The sequence below is a fragment of the Opisthocomus hoazin genome, chromosome 5 (genome assembly GCF_030867145.1).
Source record: "Opisthocomus hoazin isolate bOpiHoa1 chromosome 5, bOpiHoa1.hap1, whole genome shotgun sequence".
In the NCBI taxonomy this organism is placed as follows: Eukaryota; Metazoa; Chordata; class Aves; order Opisthocomiformes; family Opisthocomidae; genus Opisthocomus; species Opisthocomus hoazin.
Window position 1 is genome coordinate 54,049,691 of NC_134418.1, and position 22,567 is coordinate 54,072,257.

General features: G+C 42.6%; 1 long non-coding RNA gene across 1 annotated transcript; it reads right to left on the reverse strand.

Annotated features, from left to right (window-relative positions):
- Positions 1-1,150: 1,150 nt before the first annotated feature.
- Positions 1,151-9,312, reverse strand: LOC142361369 (uncharacterized). The gene is made up of 3 exons (XR_012763952.1): positions 9,154-9,312; positions 1,734-1,817; positions 1,151-1,262 (listed from the first exon to the last, which is right to left on the reverse strand). It is a non-coding gene; the product is annotated as an uncharacterized LOC142361369 (long non-coding RNA).
- Between the last annotated feature and the right edge of the window lie 13,255 nt (positions 9,313-22,567).

The following is a 22,567-nucleotide window of genomic DNA, read 5'->3' on the forward strand; positions in this document are numbered from 1 at the left end:
AGGATTGCTTTTATACCTGAAGAATCATACCCAATGATGCTACATAATTTTAATTTAAAAACTTTTAAATATTGACTTCTGACTTTCAGGGAAATCCAACTGCTTTTGCATCAAGGTGTTCTTACTAAAATTTTCTTTCTTAAAGTACTTAAAATGGACTGAATAGACTAACGTGGTCTATTTGATCCCACAACACTTTCAGAAATCCAGAGATTACTTATGAACACCTTCCTTATTCTGAAGAAAATGTTTTCTCTTTTTGCAAATGTAACATCACTCTAGAAGCAAAAAGTATTTATAAATCTACATGCATAAAAATGACGACAGAGGCATTTTTGTAAACAGACTCCTCCTTTAATTTGTGACACAAGAAACCATGGGGGCCGACACAGACGATGACTAAATGGACAGAGACTAACTATATCCATCTATCGATATAGCACTGAAAACTCATTTTGGGTGCAGATGGGAATTTACCAACAGAAGACAAATGATCCCATAAGGCACAAGAGAACGTTACGGAAAATAAAAGTTAGAGATCACAAAGCATCTGCTATTGCCTGATGTAGCAATCAGAGCTGACACATTCCAATTGTCCGTCCTAAAAAATTGGCTTTATCACCAAAGAAGGTCTCAATTCATTATTTCTTCATTGATGTTATGTCAAATATACAGGTCACATCATCAGCCTGCTATCTAAGAGTTGAGAAAAAGCTAGAGAGCATGGTTAAGGACACAGAATGAATAGAATTTACAGGGATGGTGGAATTATTTTTAAAAGTCTGAATCATAGAATCACAGAATGGTAGGGGTTGGAAGGGACCTCTGTGGGTCATCTAGTCCAATCCCCCTGCCGAAGCAGGGTCACCTACAGCAGGCTGCACAGGACCTTGTCCAGGCGGGTCTTGAATCTCTCCAGAGAAGGAGACTCCACAACCTCCCTGGGCAGCCTGTTCCAGTGCTCCATCACCCTCAGAGGGAAGAAATTCTTCCTCATGTTCAGACGGAACTTCCTGTGCCTCAGTTTGTGCCCATTGCCCCTTGTCCTGTCACTGGGCACCACTGAAAAGAGTTTGGCCCCATCCTCCTGACACCCACCCTTGAGATATTTATAAGCATTTCTAAGGTCCCCTCTCAGCCTTCTCTTCTTCAGGCTGAACAAGCCCAGCTCCCTCAGCCTTTCCTCGCAGGAGAGATGCTGCAGTCCCCTCGTCATCCTCGTAGCCCTCCGCTGGACTCTCTCCAGTAGCTCCTCATCTTTCCTAGCCAAATAGAAATAAAATTCGTTAAGAAGAGAAACAAAGTGAACAAACACTCCCTCGTTTTACTGTTAAGTTCCTGACTATACAAATTAGCCTAATATTTCAAAGTGACTGGCATGTTTAGGTCTTTTCGTCTTTGTGGGTTGAACTTGAGGGACTTATAAATAGGCCAAGGCTTTGTAAAGTGCTCCAAATTGAGACTGAGACAGATGGTTCTGGACATATTCAGGATACAATAAGAGATGCAGCATTTAACAGAGAGGTGGCTCTCCCTTGAAACACACCTGCAGGTGGAGATAGTAGCTTCAACCTCTTCTGAGTGGATGGTGGGGGTTTCTTATGTATAGACCTTTCTGTTCTATGGCCTTTGATTTTGCTCCACGGGAATCCTTTCTTGTTATTGAGTGAGGGAAAGACTAACTGTAGAAATTTAGCATTATCAAGACCAGACCAGGACCACAATTTACTTACCCCATAAATGACAATGCCAGATGAAACAAGATGTGTAATCCAGTATCCTGTACACCCCACAAAGATCTTAGCAGTGGCTTATCTCTGTTAATATGAAAAATCATATCGATTTCACTAGGAAGACATTTAAGACAACACCATGCCCCATCTCTCATGACTCACACAATATTTGTCATCTTTCTTAAAACACCAGCTCCTGGACTCACGTGATCATACAAGAATCTCAAATGCAATCAGCTCTCTGGGCTATGCAGAAAAGCTTGAAAATCAGCACACTCAAAGGGAACAAAAGTTTCACCTGATTCAGAAGGCTTGTGCTTTTTAACCCTCAGATCTACACTCTGCTTGCAATCACCACTCCCCCAAGTTACACAAAACAGTGCGGGGCAGTTTGCCTAGCCAGGGAAGGGAGACAGGTGAACGGAGGGTGGTTTGCATTGCTACCTGGCATCTAAAGACCATCACTTTGCTTTATAGAGAAAAAGACTCCTTCTGCAGTACAAAGAAATCTGCAGCCAAATGAACCACTTAACCCCAAAAAGGTGCAGGAGGAAGAGGGGTAGGATTCACACCGGTTTATTTGGAGGGGGAACAAAAAGTATTCTCTGGTTTCCACACAGACTTGAAAATTATACATTTGGCTCAGAAACTGAGTTGGGGCTTGCTACCGGTAACTGTGCTATTCACTCAAAGCCATTTTTAGCAAAGATAACAGGGAAAGAGCCAACACGATTAAACACAAGCAGTGAGTGCAGAGAACAAGCAAGAACATGCAAGGATGCATCCATGCTTTGGAAACACTGTGCTAAGGCCAGTGATCTGCAGCTCTGACAGACGCACAATACAGCATTTGGCTCTGCTATTATATCTGTGATCATCGGAAGAAACAATCTGATGGCAGCTGGGAGAACGGGGATTTTTAGAAAGGCAATTCATCTTCAAAGGATCCAATGACCTTTGCTAACGTCCAAAGAAGAAAAGAACTCATACGGATTTTTATGTTCGATGTGCGTTAGTTGCTCATTCTCTCTGAGGTGATTTGCTTGTTTTTTTAGTTTTATTTGCATAGAGCACAATCTGCATGAAAAGACAAGCCAGCAGGCTTTGTATGTGCTTATACAGGATTTTGCTGTAATATTTTTGATAGGTTTAATGTTTTTTTCCAATATTTGCAATCTCCTATCATTTCCATTCCAGAGAAACAATTTATTTCCAAACATAGCTGTACACAGCCCTCTCAGACCTGACCCGTTCCCCAGCTTTCCACTGTTGTTAAAGCCAAATCACATTTATATTTAACAGCTTAATTTTCCAAATTGGTTTTATCAGTGACCCTGTTGCCCTGTGAAGACAGCACAGGAGGGGAGATGAGACCTGAACTGTGTGCCTGGCTACGTTGCTGACCTGCTGGCTGACACGACAGTGCATCCCTGTGCCTCTTTCTCCTCTGAGCTTTTGCCACTTTAAGATGGTAAATCCCTCACAGTAGGAACCACCTTTTGCTGAAGGGCATGACAGAACCCCTTTGTGCCCAACAATGCGACAAGACAGCCAACAGTGGAGGAAGCTCAAGGCAGAGGTGAGCTAACAAGCCCAGAGGAGAAAGGCAAAAACTACCTGCACAGTATGGGCTACAACAAGCTCCTTGTCTCTTACATGGCATGCGTCACTCCCTCAGCGTGATGACACTTTTCTTTCCATACGAGGAGCTTTAGTTCATTTTCTGCTCCTTGATGATCTGTAAAATACCCAGCCTATTTTTCCTTATTACACTGAGAAGTGTCACTGACTCCTCTCTCTTTCCAGTCCTGCAGCATGCCTTTCCCCCATCCCAGCCTAGGTCCAGATATTTTAAGGATATCTCAAGCCTGTGAATCAGTTTTTTATGTAAGCCAGAAAAGAATAAAAAATTGTCAGAAAAATAAGCAAATCCAAATTGTGAAAGGGGGGCATTTTCAAAAAATTGTCCCATGACAAACATGTCAGGGCTAGAGTCTTTTGCTCTCATTACAGTGCAGAAATCTCACTTCTTTCCTGAAGAGGTTCAGGGCCAAAATACAAATTAATTTTGAGATAGAATTCAAGCAGTAAAGTGCAAAAGAGTAGGGAAAATGCTCTTTGGTGAAGCAGAAATGACAGTAGAACAGTACCTGGGGTTCTGTGTATAGGTACAGAGAGATGGACCCATAGATGAACCAGTCAGTGGCTCACAGAAACTACCTACAGCCACATTGATAAACACGTGCCTACACTTGAAAGAGATATACCTAAACCCACATATTCAGAGAAGTGCTAATGAGGTCTCAATTTCCAGATTATGCTTGGATGTCAGTCTTGCATTGACAAGAGCTCTGCCATGAAAGGGAAATATTTTAATTTCATGTGTGCCGGGATCCTGCCAGTTTTCAGACATCTCTATCGCTCCTCTCACAAACCCTCTTAAAATTTGTCCCCTGGGAATATTGCTCAACTGCAAAGTGCCAACCAGGAACTGGGAAAAAAAAAAAACCTGACTGAAAAACATACAGACCTTCAAAGACAGTGGAGAATTATACTGCTGGAAAGAAGATTGCAGCACTGAAAGAAAAAAAAAACCTGTGGCTTATCTGCACAGTAGAAGTCATGGGTTTCATTCTGCCAATCTTCCCTCACCCTGATCAGCAGCTAATTGCAGAATTGCTGATGACCTCAGTGGCACTATGCAATGAGCACTCGAAGATCAATAGCTGGCCTCAGTCTATCAAGCCAGCTGTGCCATTGCATGCTACGGAATTACTGCTGTACTTATTCTTCTTTGCAGCTGTAGTTTCAGAGCTGGCAGGACCCCTTTGGGGTGGAGACAGGAGCAAAGGCTTCTGACTGCAGGATGAGAAGAAAATGGGGGTAAGAGCAAAGGCCAGAGGCAAATTGTAGGGACCCTGTCTGCATACAAGGAGCCAGGCAACACAACCCTACAATATTATGTGCTGGACAAGACAGCTGTAAGCCCCAAACATCTGGGGAACACAGGGCATAGAGAAGCACAGATGGGGGAAGCAGGGAGAGAGGCATTCAGGGTGGCTGGAGTGTTTGACAGAAGCCAGGATGGACAGAAACAGCAGATGAGCCAGTGGGATGGCCGCAGTAGAACAGGCTGCAATAGCTTGAATATGCTATATGACAGCCAGGGCTGTCTGAAGGAGGGATCTGTGAGCTGGGACTGCTTTTACAGTTTTTACGTTGGAGCAGATTGGGCAAAACCAGCAGGGTTCACTTTGCTTTGAACAAAATAACCTGCCCAATATACTACATTATAAACAGTGTTAAGGTTGCAAATGCATCAGAAACTGTCAACGTAAGGAAGTGCAACAAACTGCATTCCTTTTGCTGATATTTTTCTGGGGGTAGGTTCACCTGTCTTCTCTAGAGATAGAAACAAAAAGCAAAGGGAATTAAAAGAAAAAACATCTGTTTTGTTTAAAAGGAAAATGGACATTTTGACACAATCTGTCTTCTCAAAGGCTTCAAAAGTTTTTTCATCCCAGAGACGCTCCAAAGCTGAACTGTTTGTCCTTCAGACTGCCCCATCTGCAGCTTTAATAGTGCTTTTAATGTATTCTCTACATAATTAATATTTACATTTCAGTAGCAGCTAGCAGCTTCAACAGACACAGAAGGCCGTATAGTGTTAAAGGGAGCTGTTCCTCTTTAGTCAGACAAGAAAGACAAAGACTGAGGAGAGGCAAATACAAACAGGTTATAGAAATGATTTACACAAGGTGATTCATCAGCTCAGAGACAAACTTGGGAATAAAGCTGAGGTTCCTGGCTCTGATGGGGAGCTTTCAGGACTCCAAACCCAGTTTCCCAGGATCAGAGCTTTCCCCGGGTCAAAGCTTTCTCCAAGTCCACTGAGTGCTCTGCCTTTTCTGAGCCCAGCCTTAAATTATTTATTCAGAATGGGAAGGTGGGTACAGCTCAGGTTTCAGCCACTACGCAGTTTTAGGCAGGTCGCTAAACTTACCCTTGTCCTTGCCCTCATGGGTAGGAATTAGAAAACAGATGATTATGGGAATGTTGGGAGCCCAAAATCCACTGTTGACTGTCACAAGTGGAAACACATGAGACAGATGGACAGACATGGACAGAATTGAAACTAACTTCAGACATCCACATCACTAACAGCCACAGATGGGCTAAGGTAAGTTCCTTTCATAGCCATGGAAGCAAAACCAGCTGTTTTTAGGATGCAATTTATCTGAACTATTAAGGCACCTAGATTAAGGCAAGATCATCTGGGGATGAACAGCAGGAGAGGTTAGAAAAGTATTTTCTAGACTGATGTGTGGATACAGGCATGGATACGGGACTTCACCCCAATAACATTTTGGATTTCTTTATGTGGATAGCACATAGCTGTCCACAGGGCATCCTTACACCTCTGGTGGTCTCTGCCTATGATGAGTTCTTGTAGAAAGGTGCTGTGCTTTCCACCTCTGTCTGTGTTGACTGCTACTGTGATAAAGCCACCAAAGCCCTGTATGGCAGAGGGATACATATAGCAAGGCCAAAGGACAGCACTTGTGCACTTTTTGTCAGGCAGAAGATGGCTGGGGACAAAGCCTGGGTGATTGATAGATGGAGGAGAGGCTGTATGCTTAATGGAAAAGTTGAACCAAACATTACTTCTGTCAAGATAAGTTATTGGTTGGTTCAATGGCAACAAAAATTTTTAAGACTTCGTGAATCAGTACCTTACTAATTGTTAAATTAATTACTGTCTGTCATCATCTTACAAAGTGCTTTCTGGATTTGACACGTTATGAAAGTTATCTAGCTGCCTTGCTAGAAGCCTGTAGGCAATTTTGTCCATTTCTAGTTTCACAAATGTGAAAGCAACCCTCCCTTTGAACAAATGTACTCTCATAGTTTCCAAGCGAAGTTTGTTTTCTGCAGGTTTTTTTTTTAAGTTCACAACATGATGACCTAAATGGAGGGGTGGGAAATAAACTAACAGGTCCTGATCCCTGTAGGTGAAGAAGAAAGAGCCACCATACCTTTGTGAATAAAGCAGAGGGCAAACACTCCCAGTGAATATAAGTTACAGGTAGGGTCAAAGGGAAGGCTGGACTGTGGCCCAGAGGGCCGCCTTCACTGCAGCATCCCACCATAGCTTTGAAAGGGAAGTGCAAACCAGCGTTCAACATCATTATGTCCTAGTCAAGGTCAAATTACTATGAGGGTTTTGATTAATGCATAAAATGCAATCTAATTAGCTGAGTTGGCACCCGGCTCTGATGTTCGTTAAAGAAGCTGCCATGCTCATTAGATGGAAGCAAGCCACCTAAAAGGTCAAATTTAATTTTTAAAGCCTTGCTAAGACTCAGGGCGGCAAAGCAGGGTGAGCGTGGCATGACAAAGACAGAAAGAGAGAGATGCCTTGGCACTCGAGCACTTCTATTGGATTCCATCACCACAGGTTTCAGTGTGCTGCACTCGTCAGTGGCATTTATCCCACTGCAGCCCTTAGAAAAGGGTGGTGTCCTCGCCAGGCTGATTTGCTCAAGGATGCTCAGGCTATAACTGAACCCAGAGTTAGTCCCAGCTAACATAATATAATTTGAGAAAATACACTTTGAAATGCTTGCAAAAGTAAGAGAGACTCATACTCCTGTTGTCCTTAACTTTAAAGTAAACGGAAGGAGGGTATCGGCAGAGTTCCTTTGGCTTTAGCTTGACTACACATTACATTTAGGTGCAGCTGTAATTATGGATGGAGCAGGCAAAGAAATTACTCAGAACTGCTGTAAGTACTAAACTCACACAGACAGGTGGGAAATCATATTTCTCAGGATTTCCATTAAGCTTTGAACAGCAGACACCAGACTAGGAATAATAATAAACTGTAAGGAACAAACGGATATGGTAAGGTTTTTGACTGGAATAAAGGCAAGAAAACTTCTGAATTAATGCTGACCTTTGTAAAATAATAAAGCCATGAACCCACAGAAAAACGATCATAGCAGTAACGTTCAATTACCACTTGAGAGCACTTCCCCCTGTAGTATTTCACGAGTAAGATATACTAAGATAATATGGACCAAGAGATTTGCCAGCCAGGCTCTCCACACAGAGCTGTGTTATCTGTGTCTGAAAGTGCTGGAGAACATTAGCTTTTTAGCAAGCATCTGCCGTATTCTGAATGAGATGTATCCATATTTGAATATCTTGGTCAAAAGGGGCCAAACCTTTTTTAATACGTCTCCTGGAGTCTAGACATCAGGCAAGAAAAACAATTGGATGTGTATCCTAGGAGCAAAGGGACTAACCCAGGCACTGGAGACACACGTGTGTAGGGATTCCTTACTTAACCATATTTATCTGGAGGCAATTTATTATATGAAAATGAAGTTATGTCAGTTCTGACTGTATACAGTCAAATGATACTGTTTGAAAGATACAGATTGAACCAACAAGTTATTTTGAAACAGTACATCAAAACACTGCAGCCTGAAAAACTAGAGGCAGTGTATTCTGAAGTCACCTGTATTTCAAAATGAAATGTTAAAATGCCACTGAAATGCTTCCCTTCTCCTTTCAGCTTACTGCCAGTCCCCAGTGGAAAAAAATATGCAGTTGCAAAAACTCCTCAGCAGCTCCATTTGTGAGTTTAGTTTGAGGAGCCTTTCCCCAGCCCTGATGTGAAGCTGGGGTGAAACATTTCCCCTGCACAAAGGCAGGAATGTGCTGCAGTCCACAGGCTTAAGCTCTAGAAGAAATTTGGCTGTGTCAAAGTTAACACAAGGCTGAAATCTGCTCTGTCCTTACTAAAATCTGCCATAAGATCATACTGTTCTCACTGTATCTTGTTTTAACAGTAAGCAAAAAAATGTAGGTTATTAAATAGAAAAGCCATCCCTGTCCATTTTTATGTTTGCAGCGGCCAAAGATGCTGTTTTAAATCTAATAGCTTCCAGTTCTTCATACACATTTCTGCTGCACCTCCACATGAACCTTGCTGGGCGAGGGGGACGATCCATTTTGCTATTAAAATGCTAACAGTCTGGAAGTCCTTTTCTGATTCATCCAGTCCTTCCAAGATTGCTTTGTTTAAATTGGAAACATAGCCAAATAATGCCATCAGCTGAGCCATTCACAAAAAACTAGCTCAGTGGCTTTAGAAGACTGTCACTTTACACAGTGATGAATGACATATCACTTTTTCCTAAGTAGCTTTGTGTGCGTGCGAGTGACTGCACACACACATATATTTCATATAAATATATATACATATGTATATATATCTCAGAAAATAGGCAGTATCAGGAGGAATAAGATTACAGTTTTGTGGGGAAAAATCAGAGTTCTTCCTACCCTTTGTTCACCATAGCAACTCACTCTCACACAGAGGCAGAAAAAGAGGAAAAATAAAAGCTCCTACCTCATTTTCCACCAGGCCTTCTCCAACAACAAAAGCAAAGCTTTTATATTTTAGATAGGCACAAAATACTATTCTAGCAGTTTATTGCATAGACACACATGGACTTTTCAAGCAAGTACACGTTTTCATTCCCCTACATGAGAATTTAGCACAGCCTATTAGGAAATGCCTGGGTACTTCCCAACACAAACATTTCTGTGTCTTATAATGGCTGTCCTGCTAACAGCTTCCTACTTCCTATCTTCCCAGGAAGCTAGCAGCTTCCTGCTTACTCACCATGACGCTTCCTGTGTATGCACACATGTGCAGAGACACGTGCTACTAAACAATACATACTTCAGTATTCCAGCAAGAATAAAACTGAAGTAGAGGGTAACAGGAAAGGTAACAGCATCGTATTTTACCAACCATGACGTGTGTTTTGGCAGCCCTTGAAAAGCCCACATGGTAGCATCGGGATTGCACTGTGCAAGGTGCTGTACAAGCACATATAGGATATACGCAAGTCAATTATACATATCTAATTCTTCCTGAAGACCCCGCAGCCTCAGGATATGAGCAACACCTGCTGAGGTCACATCAAAGAAATCCACTGGCATCAGCAAGCCCAAATTAAGCAAAAAACATTTGAGGTTTACAAACAGGTCACTGCAACACAGGAAGGTTAAAGGACCCGTTCATGGACACAGAAAAAGTTGCTTGCAGAGAGGCTTGAACATAAATCTCCCAAGTCCCCCATGACGTCTTGAACGTGACCTATTTGCCCTCATTTGGGAACCTGCATTGCTCTGTCTGCTACTTTACTTTGTGTCTATTTTTTCCATTTTTCTAGAGAAAGCAGCCTCACTCTTTGAAATCTGCTACTAGTATTCTGAAAGAAAATAATGTATTGTTCACCCTCAATCAAGGCCTGATGTCAGAGGTGTTCTTTCACAACAGCTACATCTATAATATTTTGAGTACCTGCAGAAAAGCTGTAGCTAGACTATGACTGAGCTTGTAATGTAACTTCTTCTGTAGAAGGGATCTGATCTGCCAGATTTTTCCCTCAGCTTTAAGCTGAGACACCACTGACTTTTGGGATAACAACAACGTGAGCCAGTCATCAAGAAAGGTAATTAAGAAAAGGCACATCTTAACAGTCTTCTTGGACAAAAAAAGATGAGCGCAATTTGCTTTCCCCTGTGTGTCACCTCCTTCCAGCCTGTTGTCACTGTGAGACCCCAGTGGTCCAAGAAGACTCCAGTGGTGAGGATGCAGAGGAGGCAAGGTGACACTTTTCGAACCTCATCACTTAAAAAAAACACCTTTGCTGCAACCAGTGAGGCTGAGGCTCGGGGAGAGACACAGCTCCCTACTTAGTGAGCCTCACATCCCCACAAGAACAGCACTGGCAGTTCACTGCTCTGCAGCAGGTTACAAGGGGACTTTTTAGCTCTGTCTTCAGCAGAGCCAACACTACCAAAGTACTTCCCTGTTTTATATAGCTTACTGTGGGCATCGTTCAGGTGCTGATCTACCTTTTATTTCTCCCTCACACAGTAAATATGCCAGCTTGCCAAGTGAGGAAAGCCACTCATATAGGCTGGAGAATATTGCCTGTCCTGCTGCTGCCCTAGCACTCAGGAGGGCCTGTTCATTTGCAGAAGAATGATTGATGATAACAGAAATGCATTTTCTTTGGGTTTCAAGGTCAGGAGACAAGTCTAGCTGGCATGCAAATAGCCAAAGCCAAAGAAGGACCATTTCTATTTTGATGTACACATGAAGTATTACAAATAAATCAAAAGTTCAGGTTTTACTCTTTCAGAATATAACATTTACATCAAGGCTAGCAAATCCCACGGCCTTACGTACTATTATTTAACAGGTTACTTAGCACTGCCCTTTGCAGCTGCAGGTCTGTGACCATGAGCTCCTGATCTTGCATTCGGTGGGATCTCGGGCACATCTACCCAAACTGCATTCCCACATTGGGATGCAGATAAGCCCTCAGCGAAAGAATCAGCTGATGGCCCTCTACATTTGATGGACACTGAATATTTAGTTTCCTCTCCTAAGAATGCTTAGGGTTTCTTCTCCCCACACTCTCCCATCTTTGATTCAACACCAAATTAAATTGCCCTGCATTTTACATCTTGCACTTTTTGAAAATGCATCTCTGCTAAGTAGAAGATTGAAAGGGATTGGTGAATAATGGCACATTGCCGCCACGCTGGGAACATTGCTGCTGTAGTCAACATGCTCACACGCATCTCTATGTTGTCATTCATGCTCTTGCTTGTATAACATGGTGATTGAGCATTTCCTCTGAGTAAATGTGTGCATATCTTCTTTACCGAGGCACACACGGATGCACAAGGTCTCCTTGAGGATGTAAATTCATTTTCCTGTCTTTTTAGCAGAGTGGCTGATTTTGGTGTCATTAGCTGATCCACACTGGAACTTTCTTGAGCCATTCACTGAGGTACACATCTAGGCGGGTGAAACTAATGTTCCTCTTTCCCAGCTAGGATGAACCAGTTCATTTACTCAAGTCAGACATATTAAGAGAAGTAGTCTACTTACCTCGTAGCCAAGAATTTTAAGAAAACGTGGCCAAGGGGCACTCAGCAAAATCAGCATTGATTTTTCAGCACTGCCTGGAACACAGCCAGGTCTCACGGGGCAAGAATAAAATAAATACAGGAACCAAGCATTAAAATGGTTAAAGAGAATAGCACATATAGGCCTGTCAGCCAAAATCAGTTTGGGCAGGTGAGAGGAAATGGGTTGGTAAAAAATGAAAGGGTGGGATAATTAACCTCACTTAACATGGGTTTATGAGGGTAAAAGACCCTGTCAAGTTAATGCAATACTAATTTTGGAAAAGTCCTAAGGTCGCTGCCACAAAGATTGCAGCCTACTTCGACTTTTATGCTTGGGACCACAAGGCACTTTAATCACTAAAGACTGGAAGCAGCAGAAAAGATTGAATGGATTTTAAAGGAATTAATTGACGAGTCTTGATTTTGGGGGAAACCTTGCAGACTAGGGGATGCTGGTAGTAGGGTCCTAATGCATACTCATTTGCAGTTCTTAGATACTCTGAAGACAGGAGCAAAGTTTCAATGAGAGACTTCCTCCTGCTTTCGTCTCCAGCCAGGCTGGAGTGTCGTATTGTGGAACTAAACCTGTCAGTGTGAAACGTCCAACTTGTTTTCTCTGCTGTCTTGGTTTCGGCTGCCGCCGGCAACAAAAGCACCACACGGCCGCCCCTCCCCCCGCCGGCATGCGGAGGAGAATGAAAAAGAAAACAGGCAGAAACCGGTGGGTCGGGATAAGGGCAGTTTAACAGAACAGCAAACAGAGGAAAGAGGAACTACAACGGAACAGATAAGGAGAAAACACAACAACGAACCACACGACCCGGACAGCCGCTCTCCCGAACAGGACCAGCGCTGCGCCCCCCCAAACCGCGAGACCGTTCCCGCCGCGCCGCCCCCCCCACGGGAACCCAGCGTGACGTCACATGGTATGGAATACCGGGTTCCGTTTGGCCAGGTGGGGTCAGCCCCCACCCCCCGGCTGTGCCCCTTCCTGGAGTCCGGTGAAAATTAACCCTGTCCTGGCCAAACCCAGGACATCTGCCAAAGAGGTTATGGTAAACTTGAAAACAACTGGAACATCTCCAGACTGCTGCTATCCCAGCAGACCTCCCTCCGCTGTTCAATTCTGACTATTCTTAATAATTTATCTCTGTGTCGTGGGTTTGATTAATACTAATTGACTGTCAAAAATGCAGCCGAGTGCCCAGTGCTCTCTATTCTGTCCCTGATGGGAATGTGCTGTATGAAAATGAGTTTTCTTCAATGACCTCCAGCCTTGTGTCCACCTAAAGCATCAGTCCCTCACAGGAGTCTCAGACCCATGGGGTGGGCAGTGGGGCTGCAGCTAGGACCACAGGACCAGAGCACGGCAGCTATTTTGGTCCTTTGTGCACACCTGTGAACTGAAGTCATAGCGAGATGCAATTCCTGTGTGCCATATTCCCAAGCCCCACATTGCTCACCACCTTCCTTGCCAGTGACCTGGCCTTTGCGGCTGCCCAGTTATTTTCGCCAGCCGCCATCAATAACGGTGACATGGGGTCCTTAAAATGCCCTGAAGGTTCCAGTTTCAGATAAATTCAACTGGGCTTATTTGCAGTTGTCGCATCTATAAAAAATGCTACTTTTTTTTTGCCGCAAACAGCTGGAACAAGTTCAATTGAATTTATATAAAGACTGGGTTTGTTTCCGAGCTGGTGACTCATGATCTTGTCTATTTCTGATTAAATATTATCCCTGTAAATGGCATACACATTTTTTCCTATTTAATTGTCATGGCTGAGGGATTAAATCTATGCACCAATTCAATAAAATGTTATCATCGGCCGGCCACGCAAAATGCAATCAGAGTGCCGTTGCACGCATGGCTACGAGACATAGAGGTGCACTCCTGACTTTGGGGAAAAGGCATTCAGGATGGGCTTTGTTTCACTCAAAGAGAAAGAAGCAACTAAAAAAATCAAACCGATGCTTCATTCAATGAGCCAGATGTCTTATACACAAACAAAAGTGACGAGCAGTGAAAGAGCGATCCCAGTACACTGTGATATTTAATTGATGCAAGTTTGATGTTCAAACAACCAGTGGGCAATTCCCACATATATGTGTTCACCAACAGGAGGAAAAGCAGCTGGGGTGCTAATGGCATTATCCCAAGCCTTCTGAAGGCAATAAAAGTTATTTTCAGGCGCATCTCTGGGATTTGACTCATGTCAAAAATCAAAGGGTTTGAGGTGCTCAGGGCTGGAGTTTTTGGCTGTTTATTTGTCACCGGTGAGGCCAGGTACCCAGAAGAGCTCATCTCCACCTAATGCAATTCTGCCAGATTATTTTCCAGTGCCTTTTTCTTGGTACACAACAAGATAAGAGCTGCTGAAGTTTTGGCAATTGTGTTTGCTGTTGAATCCTGTTAGGTTTACAAGTGCCACTGTTACTGCTTCCTTGCAGGAGGGGCATTTTCTTCAGCTATGGCATCTGTTCAAGCCCCTGAAGGGGTTTTGAGCCAACCAGGCTGCTCTTGCTGAGGAATCCTGTGGTCCTGCTGGCTAGCCTGGGGGCACATCAGTATATCTGCAACACGGATTTCATATGGGTTGCCCACAGCCCATAGAAAAATGTCCCACCACTTATTTCCAGTGTTTGTAGGAATCTCTGCAAGCTGCTGGAATAAGACAGGCCATTGCCTCTGCACAAAAACAACTGAGAGTCTGCTCCTTCCCAAACTGTCTACTGTCCAAACAAGATCAGATTGTTCAGACTCTCATATGGCAGGGCCTGGGTTTTGCAATTGCAATGCATCAGGAGATAATTGTGAGTTAATATAGTGCAATGGTAAGGAACAATAAAGAATGTTTTATATAGTTTTATAATCATCATACGGCACCATTATTCCCAAATGCACCCATAAATCTGCCAAAGGAGGCAGCTCTACAACAAAGACACTTTTATATGTATTTAAAAAATGGGATAGAAGTCGTATCAATCCTTGGCAGACCTAATTTAGTATCACACAACATTTATCATAATACCAGTAGCATTAAACTAGATGCCCACTGCACCATGAGCTGGCAGCAGTTTATTGCAGACCAAAGAGAACTGGCACACTGTCCAAGATGGGGGCTTCGCTGACAAGAATAAAGCACTTGTGAAGTGAAATAGAGAAACCAAAATTTCCCTCTGAGCCATGGACCCTACTAAAGAAAGTTAATGGAGGTCCAAACACTACAGAGATTTCCAGTGCAATCTGCACAAAGCCCTCGTAGATCCAGATGACTTTTAAGAAATGCAGTGTAAGCCAGGATGCAGCCCCAGTGGCTAAAGGAGACGGTACTGTGAAGGATCTGGTTCCCACCTAGCAAAGTGCTTGTGGTCAATCCAGTAGCAGGACTGTTAATCACACATGCTTGGAGTAAGTTGGGTCTGAAATGTTTTTCCCAGCCCAGGTTTTCGTAAATTAATAACGCCAGTGCTCACTATCAGAAAGATCTTCGAGATGAGAGCTTGAATTTCCCAAATTAGGTTGCAAAGAGGTAGTTGGAAATTTCCTTACAAGCTTTTACTTCAGAAAAATTTGACTTTCAGCTAATCACAGGCTCCTGCACAAAGGTCTGCTTTCAGTGGAAAACTCTGATTTCCCATCTTAGAAACTCAGCAAATGGAGAAGCACATAATGCTTCATGGAAAACACATTCCCAAGAGTAAACCAGAAAAGCAGAGCCTTCGAGTATCGTTTCCACTAGGCCCTGAGGTGGTGATTCGAGAATGGGATATGTGCCTGCCTTAGTATTTTACATTTCTATGTTTCACATAGGCCACAACACCAGCTATATGGAAAGTGCTGAATCATTTTTCCCTCAAGCATGTTTGAAAGTGAAGGTGTGCACAGCATAAATGGTGTGTACAAACACAAAGCGCTGCATCACACTTGCAAGCATCGCTGTGGATTTTACCCTTCTGACTTACACCCTTTCTGGTTGTCAGTGCAATCACAACCATTAATCAACTTCTGCAGGCTCCCAGTGGGTGCAGAAATCCTCACTTCTGACTTCCCAGAGAGGCCCCTGTTTATTTTTTAGGATTATTTGCAAACACTCCTGTCTGCTGCTTAAACACCCAAGGTACTTCTGACTAAATATTTTCACTCTTGTGACCTAAGTCAGAAATCTGGGGCTATTTTAAGCATTTCTCTAATAGCTGTATGTATTCAGCAAGCTGAGCAATCTTCAGAAGAGCAATGGAAATAGAGAACTGGAAGGAACCAAGCCCAGCTTTAAAAATGGAAACCAAAAAACAAAGTCCCTGCTAGTATTGCTGCAGGCAATCCAAAAGGCATGTCTGAGCTGCTTCTAATCATATCAGTCCTGCTCCCCAGCAGGAGGTGAGGGAGGAAGCGTGACACAAAACTGACAAACATACCTTTTATTTCACATCAGCCACACTACCATGCTGAGAGACGTGATTCAGGCTTTCCTTAGGAAAAGTCACTCTGGCCTGTTGGGAGCATCGTTTTAGCAACCAATCAGTGTGATCCCAATCAGGGGGAGCAGTCGAAGCCGGCGACAAGCCCCTCAGCGAGGGTCAGATCCTGCTCCGCAGCCCGCAAACACACATTCCTGAACCGTCTCTGTTCCTCCTGGTAATGCACCCCCCCCCCAAACCTGCCTGCCCATGTGTGCGGCTTCGCCAGCGATGTGTCCCAGGCCGTGGTGGCGGTGGGAAGGATGTGCCCGTGGTGTCTCATGGAGCAAAGGGAGACTACAGAGAAGGGTCACAGACCTATGTGTTTCAGAGTCTGCTTACAGTAAGCGGTTATACGCAACTGTGGATACATCAAAAATAATTTTAATTTAAATCAGACAAATTTGCAGCAGCTCAGCAAGTGATAGTATGCATGAGCCAAATGGCCCAAATCCAGATAAAGCAAGACCACATGTTGCACAGAGATGTCTGCAGCTACCATGCCGCCCAGCAGCTGGAAAGGACACTTTCCAGTAAGAGCCACCTTGCTGTGACTTTTCATCACTGCATGCATTAACAACCTCACCTTTACGAGACAAAAGAGCACTGTCAAGACGGGCTAAGTTGACCGCTTGATCATTTAATTGCCCTTGTTTAATTATCACAGTTTGGATCACAGAGGTATTGATTTTTCAGAAAGACTCTCCAGACCTTTCACTGGGCACTACCTCAAAGTGAACTAACAAGTGCTGGGGAATGAAGTCTGCAATATAAATAATGTAAAGCAACGTATCCGTGGACTACGTTAAAGAAGAGTGTAGGTAAAATAGGAATATAAGGCATAGCAATATCAGTGGAGAGGACAAGCTGTCAATCTTTGATTTTCCTGCAAGCAAGGGTTATGGGTTTCTTCAATGGCCCAGCTCCAAATATCAGAATCTCAGGTTTTGTTAAAAAAAAAAAAGAAAATTCATAGGATTCTGGGAAAAAAAAATAAAAATATATCATCAAAATTCAATCACAAGTATAAAAAAAAGAAGAAAAAATAAAATAAAATAAAAGAAGGTCCAAAGACAGAAAGTGATTATTCTGAAAAACAAACCAAGATTGGTATGTCAAAGCCATGATTTTTCAGTCTGTTTCTGAGCACTTGAGATCTTCAGGGTGAGAGGATCATTATAAAGGAAACCAAGTGCCTTCCAAGTTCATCACTGTCTCAAGAAGCCAAAGTCCAATCAGATTTCACAGAATGGATGAGAAGGGGCAAGATTTTGAGAACACAGCAATGAAATGGTAATAAATCCCTTTTCTGTGTTATTTTGTAAAGATTCCTACTACTTTTAAAAATAACTTTATTTCACCAAAGGACTCAGCAACAGAATTATTGCATGCCAACCTAAATTACAGCCTGTCAACAGAAGCAAAAGCCCTAAGACAGGAAAAGATTTCGTTGCAACCTACAGCAGTGGGATGTAGCCAAGACAGTTTAAGACGGGAATGTAGGTGGTGCACTGCACCCTTCTAGTCAAAATCAATGGGCCTGAAGTTTAGCGATCTGCCCAGAAAGCAGCATAAATAGTAACGCATATCAGCACTGCGGTTTCTAATGAATGCTGCTAACAGCAAGGCAGGTCTTCGGCACACTCAGTCCAGCAGAGCTTTGCAGCCCTCGGAGGGGATACAAGGGGAAAAGGATTGTGCAAGGCCATGAGACAAGCCCTAAACTCTTTGCTCACAGAGTTATGCAATTATATAGAAATACTAACTCTCGGCAGAGAGCCAGTTTGCTTTTAAATTGCCCATTCTCTTCATGGCAAAGTAGTATTTGAAAACGTTAAATGAATGACACACGAGAGTTCAGAAACAGGGAGAAATGTTTTAAAAATCCCAAAGATTTGGGTTTGGTGGTTGTTGGGTTTTTTCCGTGCTTTCTCACCTCCAATTTTCAGGCAAAAACCTCAGGATTTTTCTGCTCAGTGTGAAACCAGTGTAAATTGAAGCCTTTTTCCTTCAGCAGAGCACATTCTCTGCAAACCTGTGTAACATCCCAGGTCTTTAGATCTGCAGACCCACAACTGAGGAGCAAGCAGTGATATTCATGGAAGGTATTTAATGGAATTAAGGAAATTTATCGTTCCCCAGTTTGCCACACATTTTAGGGGAAAATCACTTTCACCTTGATCTGAACTAATTCCCAAGTGACTTCAAGGAGTAATTAAGAGACTCTTACATATTTTGTGGATGTTTCCCCACCTCTGTAAAACAGGTTCCTGTCATTTTGGCAGGGTGAGAGGCTCAAATACAAGTGGAACAGAGAACCATACCAATACCTTAGAGCAGACTGGTCCCTCCTGCATCTGCTGCCACACAGCCCTGGCAGTCTGGGCCAGTCCAAAAGCTTAACTCACGCCGCAGGGTAAAGTAGGCACCTTGAGTTTGGTGTTGCCTTCTCCAGCTGCCCAAGCTTCACAAGGGACAACCTCTGCGCTGAGATGCCATAATAGGCCCAGCGGTTAATCCTTATTTTTTCAGCTTTCTGCTAGGCATACAAGGCAAGCAGGTAGCAGGGGAAGAGAAGATGGTAGTGTCCCTGATGGGACAGGATAGGACCTGTTCTCTAAAGAGGATCATCAATGGAAGTAGAAAGTTGGAGAATATAAGCCTCATACAAACTCTGAAATTTCAATCTATATTTCTCTTTAATCCCTGTTGAAAATGATGCATTCAAAGCACTTGGAATAATTGTATCAACGTATGCATTTCTTGTAAGTACTAACTGCTGCTGCAAAGGTTAAAAAATCAACGGGGTGGGTTATTACTGAAATCCACCTTCTGAAAAAACTATCAACAGCATATTTATTTATTCCATGTTTTGTGAGAATTAAAAATACCTACAAAGCTGTTAGAGTTGCACACCCTTTTTAAAAAAAATATGTAAAATTCTTTATGCTTTTATATTTGCTGCAGCATGTTCTGGGGGAGTTACTAAGAATTAAAATAATAGTTTGATCATGGTAAGGTGATAAAAATGATATCATAGACCTGTAAATAATGCTAAGAGATAAGGAAAATTTTAGTATATTTCTTTACCAATTACAGAAACTATGCAAATAAAAACCAGAAAAATATTATTAATTTTTCATTCTAAGGGAGCCATGAATTTCAAACACTGTGTATTTTAAAGGGACGCATTTTTCCATAGACATTTGACTAAAGAGTGAGCACAAAATCTAGCATACCTGGCCCACTAGCTAGCACCTTCCATCTCTCCTTGCTTCAGGCAGCAAGACATGAAAAACCAAATCAAACAGCTCTTGCACTTGGCTTCTAGTATTTTTTTCCCAGTATCTAAGCATCTTATGTCATTACAGGTGGGAAATGATTGCTTCCGTGATAATTAGAATCAATTATTATTATTATCAATTGCTATAATCAACACAAATAGGAAACTTTCCTTCCTGCTAGTCAGCCACAGTTTTGCTAAGGAAACATGCAACACACAGCACCTCATGCAGTAAAGCAACAACAAATGCAATCTTTTACCCCCTCTGGCACAACATCTTTATGCTGACCTGCTCGCAGACATGTAACAGGTACTCCGTGCTAAAGCCAAGCAGTGCTTATAGCACTGTTATTTTAGGTCTCTCCATATATAACAAATTGAAGTGATCCATATGTAATCAATATAAAAGACTTAAGAGATACACAAAGAGCTATGCATTTGATTTCATCTTGGTGATATGAAAAGGAAGCTCATGACATATAGGACATCACCAACTAAATTACATCAAGGAAGAATAAAAGCTGTATGACTCAAAGATTTAGTTGTATTTGGAGTATGAAGGATGAATTAAAAAAGGCGGATTAGGAGAACCATGACAGATGTATTTGTATACACAGGTGTGAGGAGCTGAATATGTTTATGTTTGTATTTATTTACAATAGCTACCTTTAATGGAAATAGAAGAATGCAGTCCAGTCCATGAAACTGGAAATGATTTTGCAGAAATTAGATGAAAAGCTACCGATCTAAGGACTAGAAAACATAAATAGGTATCCATTTAAGACTGCAAAACATGCAAGAGATAAAGAAAATTGAGTATAAGACTCAAAAGACTGTAAAACATTAACAGAAAGGTGAAATAATGTCAATATATATTTTATCTATATTCTTGTATAGTATTCTATTCTACATTTTATGTCTGTATATGTGAATAAACAACATAGAAAATTCACGGCCAGTTTTTTATTCAATGTAGCTAATGGAGTTGCATGGAGCAGAAATGTGAACCAAACTTCATTTAGGGCATTCTATGCAGTGAATCCCAAAAAGCTGGATTCTGAAAGATTCCTAATTTGTCTGGTTTTAGGAGACAAATTAAAGAGAGAGGTGACAAAAATACTTGAGGCATGCAAAATTCCTCTTATAACCTTCCCCTTCAGCTTCTGAAAACAAAACTTTAATTTTATGCGACTTCAGCCAGAATAGCCATGAAACAACTGAGAATCTTCTGAAATAAGGTGTCTCTTCCCCACACTTCCCCACTGAAAGCTATCTACATCAAAAGTAAGGAGTCCCAGACAGAGACATAAGGAAAGCCATTTAGATTTTTAAAAATTCACCTTTTGGCATCTCATTGTCCCTGCTCAAATTTCATTCATCCTTCCTTTCAGGACTTGGCCAGATAGCATGTCTTGCATTTGGACCTTGGCAGACTGAGGGACATGCCTGAAAGTGGAGCATCAGTGGCGCAGGTGGCCTTTGTAGGTAGAGATGGCTGTGTCTTGCCTGCTCATTTAAATTTTACAGCCTGCAGCCAAATGCCAGAACAGAGCTGTTTTCTTTTCTCTTTAGTAAGACAGAAAGCCACACATGCTATTGCTAGAAGTAGGGCAGGCAGCGCCAATTGTGCAGCAGGTACCTGGCAGCAAGGCAACTGGAGCTATCACACAGGAGACAACTTTTATGCTGTTTTGGAGTGAGCGAGGACTACGCCAAGCCCTAATGTTCCATACAAAGGAAATGAAATCACTCAACATATTTTACAGCTCGGGGAAAGATGTTGCTTCATTTTTCCTCAAATGAGGTATTTAGCTCTGTTAGCAGGACATTGTTAGATTTATTACCATGTCAAGTCCAAGAGAGCTACCAGTTTAACTCTTAATAAAGTCATAGTGCTATTTGGAGGGAGGGGGAGGAGTGCAGGCATTTGAACCAGGCAGGAATTTTTTTAAAACGCATTAACCGCTCTGACTGAGTTGAGGCAGTAAGGCACGTTGGGAGAATGCAATCATCTTGATAGTTCAGAGGGAGATACGAGACTGGAAAATACCATTCCAGTTTAGAAACCTGCATATAGTTAAGCGCGGAAGGTTAATGTACATAGAAGGGAATAATGCTACAGCTCCCACTTCTTACCTAAAAGCAAGCACAACTGTCTGGGGCCCTGGGCAATCTGGAGTCACACATGGTGTTTTCGAAGGTTGCTTGGGCTCTGGATTTAACAGGATTTAAGTCCCCGAGTGCACTGTGTTTCCTTAGCTGTACTAGGACCAGTTGTGTTTTAAATGCTTCAGGTTCAGAGTCCAATACCCATAACTCTTGCTGAAGCAGAATCTTACTCCACCGTTTCTATGAATTTCACTGTAATCATTTGTGGAGTAATATCTAATGCCCCAAAGCATACTCTGCTCACCACCACAGCTTGCCTTCTCATTCATCTGAAGAGCAAGGAAGAGGAAAAAAGGAGTTTCCTATAATACCTCGCTGCCTTGCACGTTCGTAAGTACAGGGTCCGTAACACACTTTTAGTGCCCCTTACAGCATCAGTGAGTGCTGTGGCAAGTCCTTACATCACCATAGTAACACTGGCATCCTATAAGGGACAAGGCTGGTGAAAAAACGAATGAAACAACAGGCTGTAGCTGAAGATTTGGAGGTGGAGAGGCTAATTTAATAATCAAGGGAGCAAAAGCAGGAAAACACAACACCAGTAAGCCCAAGTTTCCCTGCCTCCCACCAGCCAGTCACCAAAAGAGTTAACGAGAAGAGTTATGTTTGATGGCATGGCTTGTACAAGGCAATGACCACAGACTGTGCTCTGTTACCAAGAGGAGGTGCTGTCCTGCTGGGCAAGCGGAAGCAAAGGAAATCCAAAGCACCAAGCACTGGCTAGGCAGCATGAAGGACGGTCTCAATTCCACCTACCCAGTGGCCCTGCAAGCTACTTTCTGCCTGAAGGACCAAGAATCAGCACCAAAAGTCTCAAGCACTTTACAGCCCAGTTATATAAACCCCACAGAATCTCTCATGCTAATGCAGAGTGTCAACATGCTTTGCACTGATTTGGCTAATATTTATATGTGCG